This window comes from Aquila chrysaetos, chromosome 23 (assembly GCF_900496995.4).
Source record: "Aquila chrysaetos chrysaetos chromosome 23, bAquChr1.4, whole genome shotgun sequence".
In the NCBI taxonomy this organism is placed as follows: domain Eukaryota; kingdom Metazoa; phylum Chordata; class Aves; order Accipitriformes; family Accipitridae; genus Aquila; species Aquila chrysaetos.
In genome coordinates this window covers 7,176,418-7,200,246 of record NC_044026.1, presented here as the reverse complement: position 1 = coordinate 7,200,246, position 23,829 = coordinate 7,176,418, and positions in this window count along the sequence as shown.

The following is a 23,829-nucleotide window of genomic DNA, read 5'->3' as shown; positions in this document are numbered from 1 at the left end:
GAAGATGGGAGGATCCCCTTATCCTTTTGCTGATTAGCTGCTAATTTGCTTCTGTAAAGGGGTATTTCAGGCTTGGACTACAGTCAAGACAAAACCCAATTTGGTGGACATTATGATTTAAGATCGAGAATACCCAGAGCACAGAAGAACAGACGATGGTCAGGGATGCAGTGAAAAAGGAATGCTGGCAGGGAGCAAGGAGGAGAGTCCAACTGCAGCTTGGGCAAAAGCAAAAAGAAAAAGCACAGCAGGCTGCTGCCGTCCAGGCCTGCAGAGCTCCCACTTCTTGCAGAGCCAGCAAGAAGAGCATGTTTCACAACTGTGAAAAACCACAAGTCTCTTCTGTCTGGAAATATCAGTGCATCTCCTGGCTGCAGCACAGAGATTGCTTTCAGAGAGATATCCCAACATCTCACAGTATCAAGGCTTATTTTGTTGGGGATTTTTTTTCACTTTTTATGGATTATTGGAGCAGTTAAGAGCTTCACGTGAGCTCAAAACTATCTCGAAACAGAGAAAAAAAACAAGCAAAGTTCCAGCTGCATTTTATTCTGTATCTGCAAGCGAAGTGTTCCAAGGAAAATGAAGATGTGCGGAAAGCTCATTTCACTATTGACAGTGGAAGCCTCTGAGGCATTTCAGGTGCTTTATAGCTTTCAGTTAACTCAAGCAGGGAAAGTTAACAATAAAACTGTAGCATGGAAATGTTAAAAGTGCCAAACTCCACACAGAAATGAACAGGAGAGGAATCAACACAGCAGGGCATATGGGGAGCTCACATAACTTTGCTGTTCCTGCTGCAATCTTTGTTCTAACCAGATGAAGAGACACAAACATTCCTTGAAACTGTGAACTGAAGAGGTGAAATTTATTCGTAACTTAATTGCTTAAATCAGTCATCTTTGTAAAGATGTCCCAGAGCACAGAGCACATTGTTAAAAACAATTCAAGATACCAGAGGTGTCAATGACGGTGTTGGCTGCTCTGAGGTAGCAACGAAAGCAAAGCCAGGAATCCTCAGGGCCGGGCTGTGGCCGCACTCCTGTGCACCAGCACGGTGCAGGCTGGAGCGCGACTTCGCAGTGAGAGGGGCTGAGGTGCCAGCACACACTGCTGTACCCCCCGGCTCCTTCGGTCACAGGGACAGCGACGAAACAGCAAGGCGTCTTTCAGCTCAACCTGTGCCACTTCTCAGGAAAAGCAGTGAAGGTGGTGATTTGGTGAATACGCAGCTTACAGTCCACTGAGGCACCAAGGAAAGGGAGGTCTTTGGTCTCTGTAGGCACCTACCTCTCTCTGTTGACTTCATAGCGCGCTCGCATAGTTCAGGAGTGCTTCACTAGGCATGTAAAATAAAGCGGTGACTGAGGTGCCTCTGACAGGTGGATCAAACTCTTCCCCAAAAGACAATACATTCAGTTTAGGAAGGAGGAATAGGGGTACAAAACAATTTCTGACTGTATTTATGGGACAAGTTAGCTGAAATTGGGTACAGGCCTTTAATGGATACCATGCAAAACCAGGTCCAGAAAGCAGAGAATATTTTTTCCAGCACAAACACAGGATTTGGAAATTGAATTCAAACCTGGAAGAAACAGGATAGCTGCAAATATGCTCTCTAGAACAGTGTTCTTCATACTTTTGGATGTGCTGCGTACAAATTTGTACATTGCCTTTCCTGCCCACCTGCAAACAACCATGGAGAACCTCAAAGGGACACCTTGCCCCAGTCCAGGGACAACAGTTACAGAGCATTTGATGAAGTTGCTAGAGAACAGACTCCAGGGTTAGAACTTGCAAATGTGAAAAATAACCTGAGAAGTCTCAGAAAAGCCACAGGCCAACACTATTTTAATGAAGCAGAAAGTGATAAAGTACTTGCCCATCCTGCCAGGAAAATAGATGTCTATGGGATTCCTCTGCCATCCATAGGAGAGCTCTCAGCTTTGCTTGGAGACACCAGGGTGCTACCCCCCTAGGTAACACAGGAAATTATGTTTAAAAAAATGCTGGGAGCTAATATGGAGACTTAAAAATCTAAGATAAGGGTCCTGTGGATATTAACACTTATGAAATCCACTGCTCCCTTGAAAAAAAAAAGCACAGATTATTATTTTTTTAATTGTCTGGGAAAAGCACATAGTTATTCTAAGCTATTTTATTCGTTCCCTTGAGGTAATTTTACTAGCGGATATTACAGTCCAAAAGACTTGTGTTCATGTCAAGTTCATTATCAGTTGATGTGTCTGATATATTGTTTAACAATTTAATGGCATGAGTTCAAGTGGTTTGCAGCGAAGCAGAGGTTCAAACATGAAACCTGTGGTCTGGATCACATCAACCCAGGGGACTGGTGGAAATAGAGTAAGAATAAAGCACCAAGTAAAACAAGGCACAGTCGAACACAGATCCATATTTTATGTAGTAGAATTAGAGGATGTTGCCAGCAAAACACACATGACCACAAGCTGATTGTTTATTTAACAGAAAATGGAGGATCTGAATGCCTGCAGCGTCAGAAATTCATGTCAGAGGAAGTGGGATGTAATAGCATATAAAGAAACAGGTAAAGCCAATCAAGGGAAATCATGATTTGGGGTTAAAGGAAGGGGGACAACAGCCCAGGTGCAACTGGTGATGGAAACTGATGCTTGCAAAGGGAGATGTGGCTGCTTGGAGAAGTTGTCCAGCCTCCTGGGACGCACGGCAACGGACAAGACTTGTCCTGGAGAGGATCTCTTCAGAGGGCTTTGGGTCTGCTCCTCTACCCGAAGGCTCACACGAGCCCTGCTGGGGCAGGACAAGGGCAGGGTGCTGGGCTGACTGACTTCAGCCCCTGGTGTCTGAAGGGAGACCCAAAGGTTCACGCGGCCGTGGAAGGAGCCCCAGAGGTTAATCAAACGCTGTCAGCGAACTCGGCGAGTAGCCTGTCTCCGAGAGCCTGGCGGGAGGTGGGCTGCAGCGGGTACGGTGAGCCGTAACTCCCGGGGACACAACTTCGGAGGTGAGAAGGGAAGGGCGCGAGATGCCGGGTACACCCATCCGCCGCGGCACCCTCAGCACAGCCATGGTGCGGTGGGGCTGGGGGGGTCCCCGTGGCGGCGTCCAGGGCCCAGCCCACCCCCAGCCAGCAGCAGGGTGGCCGGGGGGGCACCGGGGCAGCCCCGGCCCCGGGGAACCGGGGACCTTCCCCGGGGACGCGGCCAGGCCGAGGCCGGGCTGGGACACGGGCCCGCGGGTGGGCCTGGCTCTCAGCAGGGCCCGCGGCCGGGCAGGGCTGTGGGGAGCTGCGGCATTGCCGCGCGGGCCCTGGGGGGCTGACGTGGCGTCCTGGGCCGCGGGCAGGGTGGGGGGAGCCCGGGGGGGGCGGGCAGGACCAAGAAGGGCTGGTGGTGCCCGCAGGGCCTGGCACAGCACGGTCCGAGAGACCTCGTCAGTGCAGCGCCCGGGCGACTCCTTTTCTGCCTCGCGTGTAACGCTACGCTGCTGCGTGTAGCGTTAGGCCGGAGGAGGCGCGGTCTAGCGAAATTTTTATTTACTCTTTATTTGGCATGGGAGCAGATGGGTTGAACAAAATCTGGAGGGGATCCCGAGGTTCCTGGTCCCTCGTCGCCCCAGGACCGGTGTCGCCAGCGCCGCTGTTCCAGGCGTACTAGCACAATTCAGAAGCCTGTTTGTGGTTTCAGACCCTTAAAATCTTTACAGCAGTATTCATTTCTGGTGGGTTTCCCAATAAGATAAAATACCAAGGACAAGTCAAACAGCAAAGCATGAACTATTTTATTTCTCCCCACTTTCTATTACTAAAAGAGCATGAGAAGCACTTGAGGGCAGTTTGCGGAGTGCATCTACCATCCAATATGACAAGTAGGTTAATTGGAATGAAGGAAAATGTGACCCTTGACTACAACTGCCCCTTAAGGGTACTGAGTTTAATGTTGTTGTTATTGTGTTCTGCAACATCGTGAGGCAAAACACAGCGACGGGCTCTTCTCAGCACAGGAGCTGTTCTTAACAAATGGAGCTGCACCGAGTGACTTGGATTAAATTTGACTAAATCTCGCCCCAGGAAATCTTTCCCTAGAAAATCCTGTAGCACTCACAAATATTTTAGGAGTGACAATGCTGGGTGTCCAGCTCAGCGGAAAAGCACACGGGCTATAAGGGAGCAATATGATATGCATCTTGCAGGCAGGAGAATCTGCGGATCACCTGCCATTTCTGTTGCTGGCTGTGCGTGCAAAGGAATCAGCTTGGTGACTTTGTGTGAATGTTGAGGGGGGAAATAGTCATCTTTTTTCTTTTTTTCAAAAAGGGAGAAGGCATTGCAAGAAAATGTGTGCAAATTAATGTTAAAGAATGGTGATTTTTAGTCTAATTCACTTGAATGTTCTGCTCTCTTGAATGCAAGACAGTCTCTATGGAAATTCAGACAGTAAGAGTCGGGGCTACACACATTCAAATTTGGGTTGACCTCATTACAGCTCAGTGTTAAAAGCTGTTACTAACATGGCTAGAGCTCATTCTTGTAAATTGGCCCTTCAGTTTCTATGGGACTGCTCCAATGGAATCAGGTTTTGAAGAAGGAAACGAGTTGTACTCCCAGCACTGGGATTTCCCCCATGCCTAACTGGGAAGCACATGGAGATGCCAGCAAGCACGAGGCAGATTTTACGCCCTGGCTGGTGTCCCTGCAGGCTGATGCCTCCTTCCCTCCCTCTTGCCCCCATGCAGCACCAACCAGAGGAGGGCTGCACTGGTAGAGGAGGACGGTGGGTGGTGGGATCCCACTACTGTTGCCCCAAGACCTGAGCGAGGCCCACTTGGTTTTGTCACTGAGTCATGTTCTTGGCTGGACGTTGAAGACCACTGGGAACCAGGTGCCTGCTCTGGCAGGAGCTCCTGCCTGGAAATGCCTTCCTGAGGCAAAGGGTCTGGGCGAGGGCACAGCTGTGGACAGAAAGGCCACGTGCAAGGTCATACTACTCCCAGGAAAAGCCCAAACTGTGGGAAATGGTAAGAAAGGCAGTGTTAGCAAGAGGAAGAGAGAAAAATGTGGTGTGAGGAGATCCTGAAATCAGCTGGGATACGTATACCAGCTAGATCTGGAAGTGCTAGCAGGAGTTTTTCCTAGGCAAAGGCTATTTTTATTTGGGGGATGTGAACAGTAGTAGGATATAAAAATAAAGAAATAAGGTCTCAAGAATAAGCCGTGGGCAAAGCTGAAAAATATATTTGTAAATAGAAATCAATCTACCTTACCTATGATTTTCTATATTGTACCTGCTATAGTAATCCTTAACTGAAATGGGAAAAAAAGATTGCTCACATCTGCACAGGAGGTACCAGGAGAAAAATGCAGAAAGGAATTCTCTCTGAAATAAGCATAAGGGAAACATTGTCCTTGTTCCTTGTCCTTGTCACAAAACAGAATTGACCCAAACAACAAGTTTTTATACGTCCATTTGCATATTAGCTGTATTATTTCACCTTATACAGAATCTGTTCCATAGGTTCAGTCATACATGTGTCACTGGCTTCACTGGGAGCAGGATTGGTACCCTGCCTCGGACTATCTGAACAATAAGCAATAAAATCATAAGTGTTCCTTAGACCCAAATCTGTTCTCTGGCAGCAAAGAAAGGTTTCAAAAGTCTTCAAAAGGTGAATTATTAAATGAGATGAAAGTATTTTTCAAAGTGTGGTAGAACTTGACCTGTGCCCTGTTGAATGGTGATTTGAATATTTTGAATTATCTGAACATTTTTTACATCCTTGGGTTTCTTTGGGATTCATAAACGACTTTGCTGAAGGGTGCAATTGCTGGGGAACATTAGCAAAATACTTACCGCCTCTTGGAATCTTATGGAAGATGCCTGCCTTACATCAATGTAGGCCTTAGGGAAACAGACCATTGGTGGTTATTTTTGACACCTCCATAGAGGACAGTGAGTTTAAAAGCACAGTCTGATAAGCTGCTCTTGTTGCTGGTGTGGGTTACCTGCTCTGCCCTGCTGCAGCTGTTTGTTACTCCTTTACTCTCCTGGCCGCTGGTCAGCCCTGAGGAGCACCACCTCAGCAATGCTGGTGTGGCTTTGCCTGGTCATTCTCTGCGTGAGTCATCTGTTGAATGATCCCTTTTGCCTTTATCAAAAACCAAACCAAAAAAACTCCCAAACCCTTTATAGTAGGAGTGGGCTTTTAAACCGGAGGGTTAATGACATCAGAGGAATGATTAAACCAGAAGAACTAATTTGGCAGCAATATTGGATGGTGACTAGAGTAAAATAATGACTGAACTCGGATCACCAGTACTCCACTCAGTTTGTCTGTCTGGGATCCTACATATTGTGGATACTACTAGTGAACTAGGTCTTGAACCAGTTTCTGCATGTGCCTTAGCATCGGTTTGTGAATATATCTCTGGGAGCTTTCCTACCTTGCTGTTCCAAGAAGCACTTTTTTTTAGTTTGATATTTGCAGCATACAGAGTGACTGGAAAAAACAGAGCAAAATAAACTGACTTTTTGCTGGTACGTGAAGAAAGCAGAAAGGAAAGATATGTTATTGTTCTTAGATAGACCTGAAAGTAATAGCATTGTACAGATAAAGAAATATTTGGAAACACATTAGCACTGTGATATTCCATCTGGGACATGGAAATAACTTGTCTTGTTGGTGCTCGTTTTCAGACAACAGAAATGAAATCATGTCTCCAGCATGGAAAGGTCAGCCAACAAGATTTTGCTAAATTCATCAAACTGTGCTCCCCACTGAGTAGCTATCACTGGTGTGCACTAAAGTAACATAGGGGCTGATGGTGTTTTCACCCAAACAGCAAAATGTGGCCAGAAAAGAAGCTGAAAAAAAATGCATTGATCTTTTCATTTCCTGTGTACTGAGAAGTAGGATTCCCAAGATGAAACTTAGCACATATCTTTCTTTCCTCCCCCATCTTTTATCTGGCAAAAAACCACTTAATGGCTTTAGAGGGAAACCACTGTTCCAGCCAGCATCACCTGGCAGTAACAATATGCAACAAAGTTCTCCAAGACTTCAGTTCAATATTTTTATTGAGCAATAAAATGTAAGTCCAACCTGATTCTTCTCCTGAAACCAAGAAGAAAAAAATCATTCGGTACAAAATTGTGTAAGGAGATCCTCGCACATTTTGAAACTGGTTCAAAGCTACAACCGTAATTGTCACAGCATCCACAGATTAGATGACATTTACAACAGTTTTTAATTAAATTTACTTAATTTAGATATTTATCAGCCAGAATCCATTGGCACAGTTTCTTCCAGCTTTTTTAAAGGTTAAATGAGCAATATGTGTAATGAGGTCTTTAAGGGAATACAAATTGTGTCAGCCTCGAATTATCCCGAAACCCAGTACTGTGCTGGAGGGTTTGTAGAGCGCTGGCGGAGGGGAAGGTGCCTCCTGCTCACTCAGCTGACACCAGAGTGCAGTGTCCGACCTTCACACTGGCTGCTCCTGCCCAGGTTGGAGCCTGTGGTGTGATCACAGCACAGACTTATCTGGCTCCAGGATAATAATATGTTCACAGCTCCAGCTTCTCACGAACGCCGCTCATACCGCTGTTTCTAGGGGTCTTGAAGATGCCGTGAGGTAGTTGCTGAGGAAGATTTTGTTAAAGGCTTCTCAGGAGGCACCGAGCTGGGACAAGACCTTCTGAGGTGTGGCGGAGTGGCAGTAGCGAAAAAGAGTAGTGCAAGCCCAGCTGGCTGAGGAGATCCTTTGCATCTCTGGAATAGCTGAAATGCTTTGCTGAAGTCGGGTTCAGGGGGAGGAGAGCAAGGAAAGTAATGTGCTCTTTTAATCCCTAAGCTGAACACCAATCCTCTTCTTCCTTTACATCACGGGCGTGCTCTGCGTACGCATCGACTGTGCCGTTCAGCATGGCACTACTGCACCTTTTAAAAAGTCTATGGTGAAGCGTGTTTTGGAAAGAACCTTATCACAAGCCAGCACAAGGCAGAATGAAATGCACTACTCTGAAAAGGGCAATTACAGTGAAACTACATATGAGAGTTGCAGATGGACGCAATATGTAGTTGAATGACTAACAAGGAAACACAGTAGATGGCCTCCTAACAGCACATGGACCATATGGTATAGCAAAACTCGGGGAATCGTTCTCATCAACGTGGCAGTTTTATAAACGCCAAGGTAAAAAACCACATAAGCTCTTTTGAAAATCCTACTGAGTATCTCATCTCAAGCTGACAGATTTGTTCAAAGCTAGCCTTATGGGTTCAGATACTACAGTGCTGAATATAGTGAGAATAAGGTAGGACAGAACAGAAGACTCCAGTGAAAGTCCACACAAGATGGTAGAACTCTGCTAAATTCAGCATCACTGAATTCACTAAATCCAGCATCAGCACTGATTAGATGTTGGTCAAGTTATTTTTACATTAGTTTTTACTTCTTCACACAATTTGGTGATAATAAGTTGCATCTAGTAACACTTAAGAATACTTAATTACCCTACATGCTAGAAATAATCAGCCCTGATTCTTTCTGTCCAACTATGTATTGCAATTTTGCAGGAAGGTCTTCACCATGGATAACTCACACATGTTTAAATGCACCTGTTGTTGAAAACAAACACTCAGATAAACTGTGCTGTCAGGTACTGGGGAAGAGGGAGCTGACCATGGGGGAATTAGTGGCAAAGAATGACTGGGGAGAAAGGGGCTCGGTGGTGAACTTCCTTTTACATTACCCATCCACAGGTAAAATAAGCATTATTATTATTATTTCACTAAGATTCTCAGAACTGGTGGTTGATCTGGGTCCTCCAGCACAAAACGTCTAAAGGAATGCTTGGTTGCCAGTCTGATTTAGATGCCTCTACTTGGGCATGCAAGCTAATTACTTTTGGTCCTGACCATATGTCTGCCACAGTCTTTAAGTGTTGTTGTCTGACAGTGGAGCTCTCAGGTTGTATTGGTAGCTTCTTGTCAAAAGCTGTGGCTAAAAGATAAAAACCATATCCTTGTGATGGGTTCAGCAATGGTACCAGGCATTTAGTCTTTGCTCAGTTTGTCACTTGTCTTTGACAGTGTCAAAACCACTGCTCTAAAGTCTGAGGTCCTGAACTCATTGTGCTTGTCTTATTTGATCCTGATTATCTTAAACAATCTGACAAGACACTGGGAAATGGAAACATGACATTTATTATTCTGCAGAATGAAGGATTTTATGTTCTAGCATATTTTTGGCAAAAAGCAATAAGAGAGTCACATTTAAGGATATAGCAGACAGCTCTTAAGCAATATGCTAACTTATTTCTTTCTGTCCAAACCGTAAGCTATATGACAGCTGCCTTTCTAATGAGAAAAATGCAGTAATGATTACTTGTATGTAGTGGTTGGCAACAGTTTTTTGAATTTCTGGTGAGCATAACTCTCTGATCTGTTTTTCTTGTGGTAGTTTACATACAGTTTCTAAAGTTTGCATTGTTAGTCATACCTATATTTAGAACTTTCATTAGTGATGACTCAAGACAAGCAGAAAAAAATAGAGAAAAGATATGACTGTAAAACTCAGCAGTGGTGAAGAAAAAATTGGTATCCTGAATTTCACTCTGTGGCAGTGTGCATCTTGAATTCAAATTGGAATTAATTTAAGCAGTCAAAAAATGTTTTTAAAATAATTGACAGCGCAGAGAAACTAATTTATAAGCTGATTTTTATACACTGATTTTTGCTTTAATTGCTGTAAGTGCTTTCTTTCCCTGATTAAAAAGGAGCTAATGTAGCTTAAGGCAAATGCATTCAGTTATTTACTTATAAGTAAAGAACTCTGATTTCATTTGCCAGGTAGAAGAGGCAGATGGGATGTTGATTCAACTTTTTGTCAGAGAAGGGACAGTAAGTCAAGTCAGGTTTTGCTGAACTGTGGGGTTTTTTTAGAATATACAGCATGCATATAGTAAAACATGTATATTTTTCTTCCCTGTTCTCCCAAATGCTCCTGACAGTGGCCTTTTCATGTTGGCATAGGACGACCAGGAAGCTTCATGCCGACTGGGGCCTTTGCCATTGCAGTCCCAAATAGCACAGCAACGTTCAATTTAAACGAGCCAACACAGATGGATTTCTACTGTGATGGTAAGGAAACTGCAGGCAGCATGGCATGGCCAGGTTTGATTGACCTGAGCTCTAGTTCATTGCGTGAAATCGAGTGCCCCTTCCAGAAAACTGCCTGTTCTCATTTTTGCCTTCCCTTGCCTGGCTAGAACAGCACCCTGGTCCTCTGGTGTGATGGTCTTCCTGCGGTCGCACTGGCTCTCCTGTCAAGAGCTATGACCCTGCACAAATAAACAAAACACGGGTGGCTTAAGAAAAGGTTGCAAAGATCTCTCTTACAGCCTCATAGTCTTTATGTAGCCACCTGAATCTTTCATATTGTGTGGTATTTCATACTAATAATAAAGTATACAGAGTGGGGTTTTTTTACAGAAACAAACCAAATTTGAAGAGAATAAAAAGATTACTGTGAAAAGAAGGGAACAGGCAAGGAGAGGAAAGAAAGATACTATGAAAAATAATACTGTGTTTTCTTCATCTGTATCTTAAGAGCATCATGGATAAATTGTGGTTAGTATGTGGATTATGTAAGACATTGGCCTAATTCTGCCCTCATCTTTCTTCCAGAACTGCCCTTTTGACTTACTCTGTGAAGGTGAAAATGCAAAGTTTCAGCCAATTTCCTAAAAAAGGAGTTCCCCAATTTCTGCATTATTTTGAGGGTGAGATGCTGCCCAGAATTAATTCAGTCTGTTGGATACTGCAAGGTCACTCCTAGACATACTTCACAAGAAGAGATTAATTTATAGTTGGTGTAAATTAGTGCAGCTTCAGTGAAGTCAATTGAATTACTCTTGCTCAGTTCAGGTCTTGTAGTCAGATTGCCTCTGGAATATGAAGTATATCTTGTCTACTATCAGTGGAGAAGCTAATTTAATCTTTCTAGGTGATAAAGAAGAGGGGCCAAGCCTTCCTTTCAAAAGGTAAGAAAAATGAACGTACATTTTAGAGGAACGCTGAGGAACATTTAAATGAAAAAAATCCTGCAGAAAAATATCATGTCACTGATATAAGGAAAAAATACAGCTACTCAGAGAGTTGATACCCCAGGAGCAGATATGAGGGGCTGGAGGTGGTGGCCAGCTGTAGGGCAGCAATATCTGGCACTGGGCTGCACTCACAGAGAAGAGATGCAACAGGGCCCATTGACTCCTTCTCTCTGGACAGAGAACTTCCAAGAGTGGGAAGAGGGAGCTCAGCCGATTACTGACATGATCACTAACGTGCTGGTGCACAACGGTGCAAGACCAAGTTGCCTTTTTTTGACCCAGGAAAGTATTTTTAGAAGGACATGCTCTCAGCCTTATTGGTTATTTGTTCACGCAGCTAGCTCAGTTTTCAACCACTCTTATAGCTGAGGACACCGAGTAGACTTGCAAAAACTCACAGTTTGTGTGAGGTGTTTGAAAATTAGCCTCTGCAGTTTAGCTCCTTTACTGAAATACCTCTGTAGCATATGTATCAAAGCACCTGGAGATGGGAGCAGTCATTATCCATCTACCCATCAGCAAATTCAGCATTAAAGAGGGACCAAAAGGCTACATATGTATGTGCACACAAATCCAGACACATGTGGATGGTGCATAGCTGGAAAATCACAGCTTTGGGTGTATTTTGCTATTTTAATAGAAAAATGATCATTCTGGGGCACATGTGTATACTTTCCAGAATATTTTCCTGATCAGCTCAGTTTTCCTGAGTGTTAGGCTTTAGTGTAATATCAGAGTTACTCACCAAGTGCTCTTTGGGAAGGCTGTGTGGCAGTAACATAGAAGGAAAATATTTTCCCTCGCATTAAAAATAACAATGTTGTCTGGAGATTATGAATTACTTCTGATTTTTTTATGTTTATTTCCCTGAGACAGATGAGTGGAAAATGAAATAGCCCCTCATTATAATTTAGTATGTAACTTCAGGACTAAAAAAAAGCAGCATTTGCCTGTATTTTGAAAAGGCTTTAAGGCTACCACAGTATGCTGCCTTTGCCAGGAAAGGGTACACAAAATAAAAAACCAAAGAGAAGAAGATGCTAGAAATTATTTCCTAACATCTAACCCATCTGCAGAAAACACAGAGTGGGCCAAAGTAGTGCTTTGTTTTTTTCATGAAGAAAAATCTTGCTATTGTGAATTAGATCCAAATGCCTGTGTTTTGATATGATACATTGCCATTTAACACAGGAAGGAGTTTTGTGAAATCTGCTCCCAAAGAAGTAATTCTGAACAGGAATTTAATGCAAATATCAAAGCTGCTTCAGAATGCTTATGGTCAGAAGTATTTATTTCTTGTGAAGTCACTGTAGGGTGTTGCCAGTGTTGACGAATTTCAGATTTTGATTTTGAGATCCAAGCACTGACTAATAAAATAGATAACAGCTGTCCATGTAAGTATGCAGACTACCATTACCATTCATTTGTTTCTTCGAGGTGGAAGTATTTTCCCAGTAAGTTTCAAAAATCTCTTTAAAATACAGTTCTACAGAGAAAAAAAATTACTTTTGTGCTGATATTCTGGGGTTTCTGCCATCACAATGACAACTAGCTCAAATCTGCTCTGTTTACTGGCAGAAGAACAAGGTTTCTAACTGCCAGCCTGGACAGGGAGGAAGCTGGTGGCAGTGGGAGATTGCCTGGGTCACCCCTGGGGTCAATGGCGCATGTGACAGCTGTAAAATGTACTTTTGCCCCAGCATAAAGCAAGAAGATACATTTCTCAGTTCATTTTTTTAGCAACTTCTCTGATTCCTGCCCTTGTATTTCTGTTTCATGCTGTTTCCATGCAACATAGGATTCAACAACCCAGAAAGATGTTGCTATCGAAATACCAGCCCCTTTTTCTGCAAAGCCACTGGGTCAAGGTCTTTTGCTCAGCTAGTGGTGACTGGCTATGTTTTTTCACAGACATTAGGGAGATCCTTCTTTTGAAGGATCTCCTTCTTCTACTGAGCTGCTTCTCATTTAGTGATTTTTTTAAAAACCTTCTTCATGTTTACTCCTATTTCCAAGTCACATCATCTGGTTTAACCACACTCCATGTGCAAAAATGTCACCTTGCACTGCTCTGCTAAAAAAAAGAGGGTGAAACCCCAAACCTACCCTCTGCTGAGAGTGTCTGAGTGTATCCTTCCCTGTAACAGGGAGAAGACCCCCATCAAAGTAAATCATGCAAAACACCAGCAGTGCTACCCCTGCTAGGCTTACAGAGTCCATTTAGTCTGCCATTGACCCGATCACCTCAGAGTACACACCGATAAGTGCCAGGATACCAAAAATAGACTTAAAAGCCAGAAGACTAAAGTGTCCCTCAGAAAAAAAAATGGCACAAAATCAGTCTCCCAAGAGACAGAAATACACACCACACCTCAAGAGATATTAAATGTTTAAAGACGCTGCGTCAACCTGTGCGGCTCCTGAGTGCACCCAGCGCTGCTTGCTCTTCCCGAGGATGCCTCTAGGACTGGAGCTTCTTTTCTCTTTTTTTTTTGAAAAATAAGAAATTAAAATCTGACTTGGTTACCAAGTCGAAGCACGGGATGCCTGGGCGTGACTCCTGCCCCTCGTGCGTTGCCCGTGGCCCTGGTGCGCAGCCCTCACCTGCAGCACTGCGCTGGGTGCTGGGTGCCAGGCGGGGCGGTGGGGTGGGCTGGAGGTCCCGGAGGGGTGGCAGCAGCCAGGGCCACCACGAGGAGCTACACAACGGGCGAGCTGGCTCGCAGGGCCCTGCGTGCCAGACACCTCAGGACACAGGTGCTCCCCAGTGGTGCCTTTGCACTGTGAACCACCCCGTGAGATGACCCAGTGTAGAAACGCGAGCCCCCTCTCCTGCCATCAAGAGTGTTTTAGTAGCGCAGTGCGGGAGTTAGGCACTGGGGCCGTGAAGGCATGCACAAACCTCAGCCTCCTTTTCCCAGCCTGATTCTAGCACATCCCCTCAACTGGGAAGCTGTGAGGTGGGAGACCCAGAAACAATGCCGCTGGGCACCATTACAGTAGCTCTACAGCTGCTTTCCATTAACCACGTCCGATATAAGTTGGCAAGCAGGGGGATGAGAAATTGGGACTTATATGTTAGCCAGCTCCGGCATGCAGCTACCCTGTGTTGCAATTAGCCTTTCTCTTTAAAATCCTTCCAGGCTCTGCTGGGGCAGCAGGCAAGCCACTGTGCTGCAGCATGCAGCTGCTGGGGCGGTTTTGGCACGTATCATGTCCCAGAGATGAAGTTTGTGGGAAACTCCGTTAAAAACCCTGTGTTTTTTAACACAACAGAGCTGAGATTTCAAACCACGAAAGAAAGGCTCTGCTGTCATTGCTCATGCACTGCCGCGACCCTGCTCGGTGCAGTTAGGACAGCGTTCTTCACTTGCGCTATGAGACAGGGTGCCCATCTGTAAGTACATCATCTTTACTCAGTGCCTGAGTATTCAGTACAGCTGAATCAAACTGCAATCATGTCTTCCCACTGTGTCTCCACAGGTTGGTAGCCACAGACCTTGATTTCTAATGCAACGAGGCATTGCTAATTAGGATGACTTTCTTTTCTTTAGCTTAATAAAAATATGCTCCATCCAGAAATGGGACTGAAAGAAGCCCAATTCAAGGGAAGATTAGGGAATCCCCAAACTGGATTTTAGTACCTTCAGTAGAACAACAACAAAAAAAAAACCAACAAAAAGATAATATAAACCCCAGATAATTAAAAATTGCAAATTAAAAATTTTTGAAGGGTGTTCATTTCTTATGGAGTTGAACCCCCTATAGTAAACCAAGAGGATAATATCTCCCATTCTTCCAAACTTTTACCCATTTGGCATGTGTCACCACAGACCCAGGAATGGGCTAATTAAAATTGTTTTGTTGCTAATGACAGTGCATCTTCTTTCACTAAAGAGTTCAAACTACAGCCTTCCTCTTGATCTGCTGTAAGATTTTTTAATCTCTAAATTGGAAGAAAAGCATATGCCCTTTTAATGCCTATAAGAATTTGAGCTTGTTAATGCAGAAAAAAAAAAAAAAAAAAAAGAAGTAGGATTTCTATTATAGCTGTTCTTTAATTATGGAACAGCATGTGCAAGAAGACTCTTTACTCATAACTGTGTCCTCGATTCTATTACACATTTTAGCGGAGAATGCATGTAATAGAAAAACAGCAATAGACTGTGGAAATTGTCCAGAGCCCTGCTCTCCTAGAGAAAAGATGCCAATGGTATTTTTGTACTGCTACTCCTCAGCAGCCTCTTTGCACTTTCCTCCGGGTTACTTGCACAGCATGACTCACTGCCTGATGGTTTCATTGAAACAGAAAAACACACACACAGTAATGATTGCATTCAATCATAAACTACAATCAATACAGCAGAGTTTAAATGTTCTGTGCCCTAGCAAGCCACTACAGGGTTCCCCCCCACCCCACCCCATGTTATTCCCTGAAGAAATGATTTTTCATTTCTAAAGGATAACAGTTGTTCCAAGTGTTCTAGCAGATGTAGTTGAGTCTCTCAGAATGAAATATGTAGGTCAGAGCAGGAGGCATGCATTGTTTTCTTTGATGTACCTTCATGTCAGCCCTTCTTTGGATGGAAAAGCCACTTCACAATACTTACTGACTGCCTCGCGGGAGTCTCACTGGAGGGACCTTACAGCAGCCCCCCCCCCCCAAAGTTCATCTGGGGGTATCGGGTGGGCAGGGATATTTGTGTTCAAACCACAGACTCTCTGGCCTTTTATTTATGGACACCAGGGCATAAATCTCAACCTAGTCCTCAAGCGAAGACAATTATCTCGATGAAATCCTTCTTTGTGTGCATCACAACACCATTGCAGAGTCTGGGAAACTCAGAGGCTCTGATGAGAAATGACTCCCAGGAGACCCCGGCGAGACTGAAAGTAGGATGGGGTGGGAGAAGGATGAGGGGAACATAGACAGGTCAGGATGCAGGGAGCCTCTCCAGGAAAAACAATAAACATGACTTTTGGCCTTTAGAGACACCATGTGTCCCTGTGCCAATCATGGTTCCCTGAGGGAAATATCCTCTCTTCAATGCCAGTAAAAAATCTGGTTTGGTGTTAAGTATTACTTACTCTTTTGCAGTATCTTCAAAGGAGAGGTGTCCAAAGGAATCACGTCTGCCCCACAGTTCTGATGCTCTAACAGAAACCACCACTGTGGTATCTCCTTCCCATCACAGATCAGGAGACATCTCAGCACGCACCCCAGCAAACTCAAATTCCCATTTTCTTAATAACCACCCTGCTCTAGGAGCTAACAAAAAAAAAAAGGTTTTCCCTTTTCCTCTTAGCAGTGGTAACTGTTAAAGATGAAAAATAACTCCCAGAAGGCCAGTATAAAATGAAATCATGCCAGCAAACCCTAAATAAAGGTTGCAATTCCAACATGTCCTCTGTTACGCTTGGGATGTGCAGTAAGTGACAGCTGAATAAATCAAACCCCTGGAGTTCCATCATAACCATCAGGTTAAAAGTGTTATTATCTCATTTTAGCTAAAAGTTCTGATTCATACTTTTTTTTCCCTCAAATCTGGGAGATCTTGGATTGTATGCCGCTCACATTAGAGCTGGAAAAGGAGTAGTGTAACTGTCTAAAAAACAGTCTCTTTTTTTTTTTGGTCATAAATCAGTGTTCCTAGTTTCATTCGGCTGCCTGTCTCCCTTTCTTCCTCTCCCCCCGTTTCCTCCTCCCACTCGTTAGTCTGTTCAGCACCTTCGGTGAGTCACACAGAGCAGGCTGACAAGTGAAGTCAAGTTCGACTTCATATAAAGTTCCTGCAGAGCCCTTCTGCTGTGCGGTTTGCTGGGTGCCACTCCAGCTCCTTCTCCCTCCCCTGAACCTGGGCTGGGATGGACCTTCACTTCTGAGGATGCGCTTTTGGGACCACGAGTCCTCAGCCGCACCTGGAAATCTGAGTTGTAGGCATTTCTGTCAATCAAACAGCTCACACAGGAGAGTGTAGGTGAAAATCTGGAATTTACACCCATTGCAAACAGGCTGCAAGCCTGAACCTTGAATTATGTCATGCTAATTTAAGCCTGAGGGAAGGAAGGAATAGTCCCAATATTGGCTAACTCTGTCTCTCCCTGCCACTGAATATGTCACCCTTAAAATTTCTGAAATGGATCTTGCCTTATCACATGAAGTGTCAGCAGAGGCCACAATATTTAGGTCATGATAGCTTACTGTACAACAGCTCCTGAAGCAAGGACTAAGAGCTGTATTCTCTGATCCCATTTCAGCAAGGTCTATAAGCATGTGTCTAACCTTAAACACACAGTGATCCCTGAAAAACGCCAAAAGGCTGTTCTGATCGATACGCTAACAGGCACAAGGTTTATGGCAGTTTTACTAGTTCAATAACACTTTCCTGAACCAGATTTTAGTGCATGATGCAGACTCTGTACTTTAACTGGGTGGCTGAGATGTTGTGATGTCTCAGAAGTAGTTTCCTGGGCCCAGGTGAGGCACCCAGACTGCCCAGTTTGGTAATGAAGCACTCAATTCTGTCAGTGGGGAGGGTAACTGGAGCAGAAGGGCACGCCAGAAATCTTCTCTGTTGAGGACAGAGTTGCTGAGACATCAGTGATGATCTAGAGACCCCTCCTCTATAGCTTGGGGGCCTGATTCTTGACTGATAACCAGCCCCCTTGGCCTTGCAGGACCCGGACCATGCCTTCCCCTCTTACCTGAAAGGCACTGACGAGCCTTGGTGTTGTCCTGTGCCTCTGAGCAGTGCAGTGGTGAGTTTGTGCTCATGAGAAACCTGGGGCTTTATGCCTTTTCCAGCCTGAGGAGCTGGTGGGGTGAGCTGAACAGGTAGACAGGGGCTGGGCTTTGCAGGCACAGCCATTCTCCCTCATTGTGCATCTTCTAGGAGCTGGGGAGGTGCAATTGGTTATGGCTCTCGGGGGAGGTTCTTGCTCTTTGCACCCTTCATGCTTTTGTCAGGGAACAGTTTCCAGGGAAAATCAGAAACAGCCTTGGGAGTGAGTCTGGGACCTCCTTTCTGTCCCTTTTTAATGTAGCAGCCCTTACACAAGAGTCACCCAGCATAGCACTTTTCTCCTGTGTTTGCTCTGTTTCCTCTTTAGCCTAGTGGTAAGCCCGTGTAGTTGGAGTTAGCAGATGCAAACCTTTATCATGGGGCAGATTTGTTACCTGGGATTTTCCCTCAATGTTTATGCAGATGGTGTCCGTCACTGCTGCAGCTCTTCATGCCAAACTTTGTACGTGTGCCATGGGCTGGGGTGCCAGTTGGACACCCTTGGGTACCAGGTGCTACCCTATCTACAGCAACAGAGCTGGGTCACGGCAGCAGGTGCTAGGTGCCCAGAAAGGTCCTAGACCAGCTAGGAGGTGCCTGCTGGGATTTGGGGGCTTTCTGAACAGGTGCCTGAATGGTGCCTCAGTCCCAACACAGATGGTAAGGAAGTGGTCTGGATCTTGCTATTAGTGCTCAAGTCTTAAACAAATCTAACTCTTTTCCTGCTGTTGCCGAAATGGCAGTAAATCCTCATTGCACTTGTACAAGTCCTATAGATGCAGCTATTAACAAGGCTTAGAGAACTCTTAAATATAGTCCTTTTTCCAAAGCCTGGGAAAAGCCTGGTTTGTTACGAGGAAAAGAATTTTTTAAGTCTGGGATTGATTACTGCTTGCTCTTTTATGTACATTTAAGTATTAGGTCAGTTCCGAAAGATGCATAAATTACTGAACCCAAACTGTTGAGTTAATAAGAATGATATTTTCAAACTCTTCTGGTTCCATTTTAAGTTCCCATGGTATTAATGCCATCAGAATAACTTACTGCAACTGAAATGGACCGCATTCAGGGCTAAATTATGCTAAAATAGGTCAAGCAGCAGTGAAGGCAGTTATTTTGACTGAACTAGGGTTAACAAGATGCATGTAACAAATGCCTCAGGAGAACAATCACATGCACTCGCTGCACATGATACCACAGCAGGATACCCATAGCTTCAGGTTCCAGCTAAATGGCATCATGGTGTGCTCTTTCGGGCAAGAAAATAGTTTTACAATTGTTTGAATATGATCCCCTCAGTTTATGTGATGTAACCTGACAGTTTAAAGGGTCCCATAAGTACATTTTCACTGAAGCCTATGCAACTTCTACATACTCAACTAGGCTGTTTTTAACATAAAGCACAGGGAGCGCAAAGAAGTAATTAATGAAAGAGCTGATACCTTCTGAGACTCCTGGCATGACAGCATGCCCAGCTGCCTTTCCACTTGTTTCTGAATAAAGAAAGAAGTCAGGAGGCAGAATTTAGCCTGAGGTATTAAAATTGGACTCAAGCTGAAGTAGAGCATCTGAACATCCTTGGACTTTATGTTAAAGAGATGAAATACACTTCTAGCTTTAGTCGTCTTTGTAACAACAACAACAACAACAACAACAACAAAAAACCATAAGGAGTTTTCCCCTCAATTTCTTTGATTTTTCAGCAGATCCATATATCACATATGGAACAATATGTAATATTTATTAATGTTGCCTTGCCTTGCCTTGCCTTGCCTTGCCTTGCCTTCCCTTCCCTCTTTTTAATTTTTCCTTTTTTCTTTCTTTTCAAAAAGCCTCTACTATGAATTGCTGCACTTGTCTTTTGAATGCTTTAATCACATCTGTATGTTAGGGAACAAATACCTTACAGTGGAAAAATGAAGCAGAGGAAAACACATAGACATATTGATTAAGCCTGCTCTCACCAAGCACCTGGACCCAAATACTTAAACGTATACACCTTGTGCATAAATGAATTCTGCATCTAATATGCCAGATCCACATCATTTTTCAGAAAGTTCATATATAGACAGAATTAAATTTAGGAACATTTATGAAGTTGTGTTGGATTTTGCTTATCCAAGAGCACAGGATATTTTTCTGTAAAGCTACTTGATGATACTGAGTGCTAAAATGTTATAAAATTTCCAGTCATTACAGCTATGTACATTTTTATGAGGGGTTTTGAATTTATTATTTACCTGAGCAGGGAGAAAAAGGAGACAGAGAGGGAACAAACACATACTCTAGGAAAACCACTTAAAGAAAATTATTATATAAAGAAATAAGGTTTCTACTGTAACCAAAACACTGTTTTAGTCGATTTTCTTCACTGAAAGTTTTTATAGCAATTTCACATCTGGCTGGGCTGCTTTTAATACAATGTAGGGAGAGTGCAAAGTCATTGATGAACAGTCATCCCACCTCCAACTTCAGGTCATATAAACAACTTTTAAAATACAGCCCAACTGTTTTCCAAAAGGAAATGCTGATTTAACAAAACCAATAATGTTCTCTAGGGTTGTATTAGTTTACCAAACCTGTTTAGGGATGATAAGTAATTTATATTTTTCCCTCAATGATACAGGAAGTTCAATTTCAGTACTACTATTTTGACTTATTTCAGAACAGAACACATTGAAATGCTTTGGTTATTTGTAATATACCAGATTATGTGTCACAATGACTCATTGTCAATGTTTTAATCTTGTTCTAACTGAAGGTTAAATCTAAGTGGAGTAGCTGGTTAAATATTTAAGAAAACATCCTGTATTATTGTCCTGCACAAAAAATTAGGAGATTCCCATTTTCCCTTGAGTTCTGAGGTATGTGGACTTTTCAGCATTTCAGACAAGAGGGGAACTCCAGATTTTGGACACTGGAAATTCAGGGGGTTTACTGTCTGTCACAGCTTTGTTTAATTTTATTGCTGAAATTGGTTTGGAATGAACGTTTCAATATTGTCTTCTCATTTCAGTGCTTAGGTCTAGCAAAAGACCTTTTTCTTTCTGTTGAGAAACTATTTTAGTCTGCCTTTGACAAACCAAACTGGATTCACCTACCTTGAGACACATTTCCCTTTACCATAAATGAAATGTGCAAATTATCTATGATAATTAGATTTGACCCAGTTACTGGATTTGGGAACATCCTTCTATCTTGCCTGGAGCTGAATATGCCTACAGAAAGCAAATCTCACGGTTAAGACAGGGTATAATCAGGGTTAAAAACCTTTCATCAGAGACACAAAAAAAGATGTAACTGAACTAGCACTATTCCGTTGCCTGACATTGTCTGTTATTTTTTCTGCACAGTGAATTATTCATTACTAATGATTTAGAGTTCGCTGGCTTATCTACGTGATGACAGCTCCTCTCTCCTCCTGCCATGTACACAGCCCACCACAACAAGAGCACTTATGACAAACAGTGATGTCACATCCTTAAACTTATTTAATAAGTATCAGCAATGAATCAAATGGCTCATCTAATCCTTCCTCATCCATCTTACAACTTCAATAAGTTGCAGGGTATCAATGGTTGAGTATTACCACCTTTGCTTGGAGATAAGCCCTATGTACACAGCAGTGTAATAACGCCTGATGGGAAACACATGCCCAAGAAAACCCCTGTAGCAAGATTGCATTGTGCTAAGAAATTCCGTTTGTTGGCTGCCTGGCTCCAGAAATGTTATTTATCCCTTTTGAGCTCCCAAGTTAAAATGCAGGGGCTTATCAGCTCGGAGCATAATCTTGTACCAAACCAGCAAGACATTTAGATTCTGTTGAACTGTCTGTGAGTTGCCATCATGTTCTTAGCACAGACTTTGGGATTAGGTGACATCTGCTCCCTGAACTTGCATTTTTGGTGGATTTCTGGTCAATAGAGGAATGAAGTAAAATATTTCTGTGCAACCAGAGAAGTGGTTTTTTTTTTTTTCCTAAGAAAACACTGAATAAGGAATAAAATGTATTTTCGTTCATTGATGTATTCTCTGGGAGTTGCAGCAAAATAAGAGGATTCTGTCCAAAGCTTGCGACAGTGATGGCCATTGGTAAAAAGTCCTGGTTAGGGACATCCTTGTGATAAAATATAAATATCAGTAAAACTCCTGCTCAATCTACAGCTCCAAGGGGTAAAAATGTGTTTTTGTCAACATAGTTTGTACCAAGTGTCAGTACACTGACATACCCATCCTGGCAAATCCTCTCCGGTGTGGACTAGACCTGACCCCAGAACAGACTGAAGCAAGTAGGTGTTTACCCACTTACATGACTTTACAATCAGAATGAGAAAATGAAATAACTCGTCTGAATTGGGAATGTAGTGGTTAGCCTGAAGGAGGGAAAAAAGAGGCATGCGGTGAAGCAGCTCCTCCCGGCTGGGGAGGAGGGGATGGGTGCTGGGAAGCTGAGACCATCCCGTTTGTTCAGCCACCTTTTACACCAGATGCTTTGCATTTGTATACTCTCAAAAGCACCTTTTCAGGCTGAAACTCCATTCTGAGGCTGTTGAAGTAAATAAGCCTCTCAAAACTTTTGCGTTTATGATTTATGAGGGCAGTTAAGCCCTTGTACAAAATTAAAGGCTGAATGAGAGAATCTGGAAAGAGGCAGGACCAATGAACTAAGTTTATGATTAAGTGCCAGAAACCTCCTGAAGCCTAATTCCACTTCGGAATTAATGTGCCACTTGACCTTGGGCAAGCTTTTTACCTTATTAAAGCTTCTTTCATCTGCTGATAAAATTTGTAATACTAAATATCCAGGGAGTGAGGACACGTTCACATCTGTGTTTAAAATATTTTGAAAATCAAGACCACTTTTTATGTATATCACATAAATACTTCAGTTCTTTATATAGTATTTGAAGAATCATAGATTTAGTGTGACTAAACCAGTCACGGTACCACACTATGATAAATTAGACCAAGACAGCAGCTTGGAACTCAGTTTTGGTTACCTGACATCTTGATAATCAAATGAAAATACCACAAACTGATTCATTTACCAGCTGGAAGGATTAATGTAGCAACAGAGATGTCTTTATGTATTAAATCAGATTGGAGTTTGTAGGGTCTGAAAACTCTGTGGTCACTGCTTCCATTCCTGGTTTTAGGAAGCTGGAAAAATTGAGATTAATTAACCACACTTTTCCCTTTGAAACTTCCTTTGAGGAGAGATTCTTGGAAATTAACTAAACGGAGAAAGATTGCCGGAGATGCGTGGTTTTTCCGTGAGCAATTAAACTGTAAGCCACACATGAGGCTGACTCTCGGGCTAGCCAGGGCTTGTCTGTGGGACTCCTGTTCTTCCCTAGTCTCCCAGAGCAGAAACCAGCCCGTACCGGTGACAAGCCATGCCAAGCCACCCAGGTGCTGATTAATAGCGTTAGACTCAGCACCAGCTCCCTTCTAGCCAGCTGCCTGAAATGCTTGGGCTGTTCTGCTGAACTGCCAGCTGGCGCAAGAGATAACCCAGGCCGCAGGATTAAGCCATGGCCCGAGCCCCTCTCTCACTGTATACCTTTATGCCATGAATGCGATTGCTTGGACTTTTCAGCTTCTGGGTTTTCACTTCACTGAAGTAATCAGAGCACCTCAACATTTTTAATACCGGTGGTGTTTTGTAGTTATTCCCTCAACTCTTTTGAACACCTGGAAGAAGATACTTCCCTGGGACAGGGAGGGCACGTGGCTCCTAGGAAAGACCAGTCAGCAGAAAATTTACTCTGCGCCTTGCAGGGTTGGATCCTTACTCCGTCCCTCCTGCAAGGCTCAGCTCCCGCCGTGACCCTCCCTGCAATCCTTCTTCCCCCCTCTCTGCCTGACAAGGGGCATTTAGCAGTGTACTCCTCCATCTTTGAGACATTTTTGTTGAAGTCTCACTCCACTGACTGTCC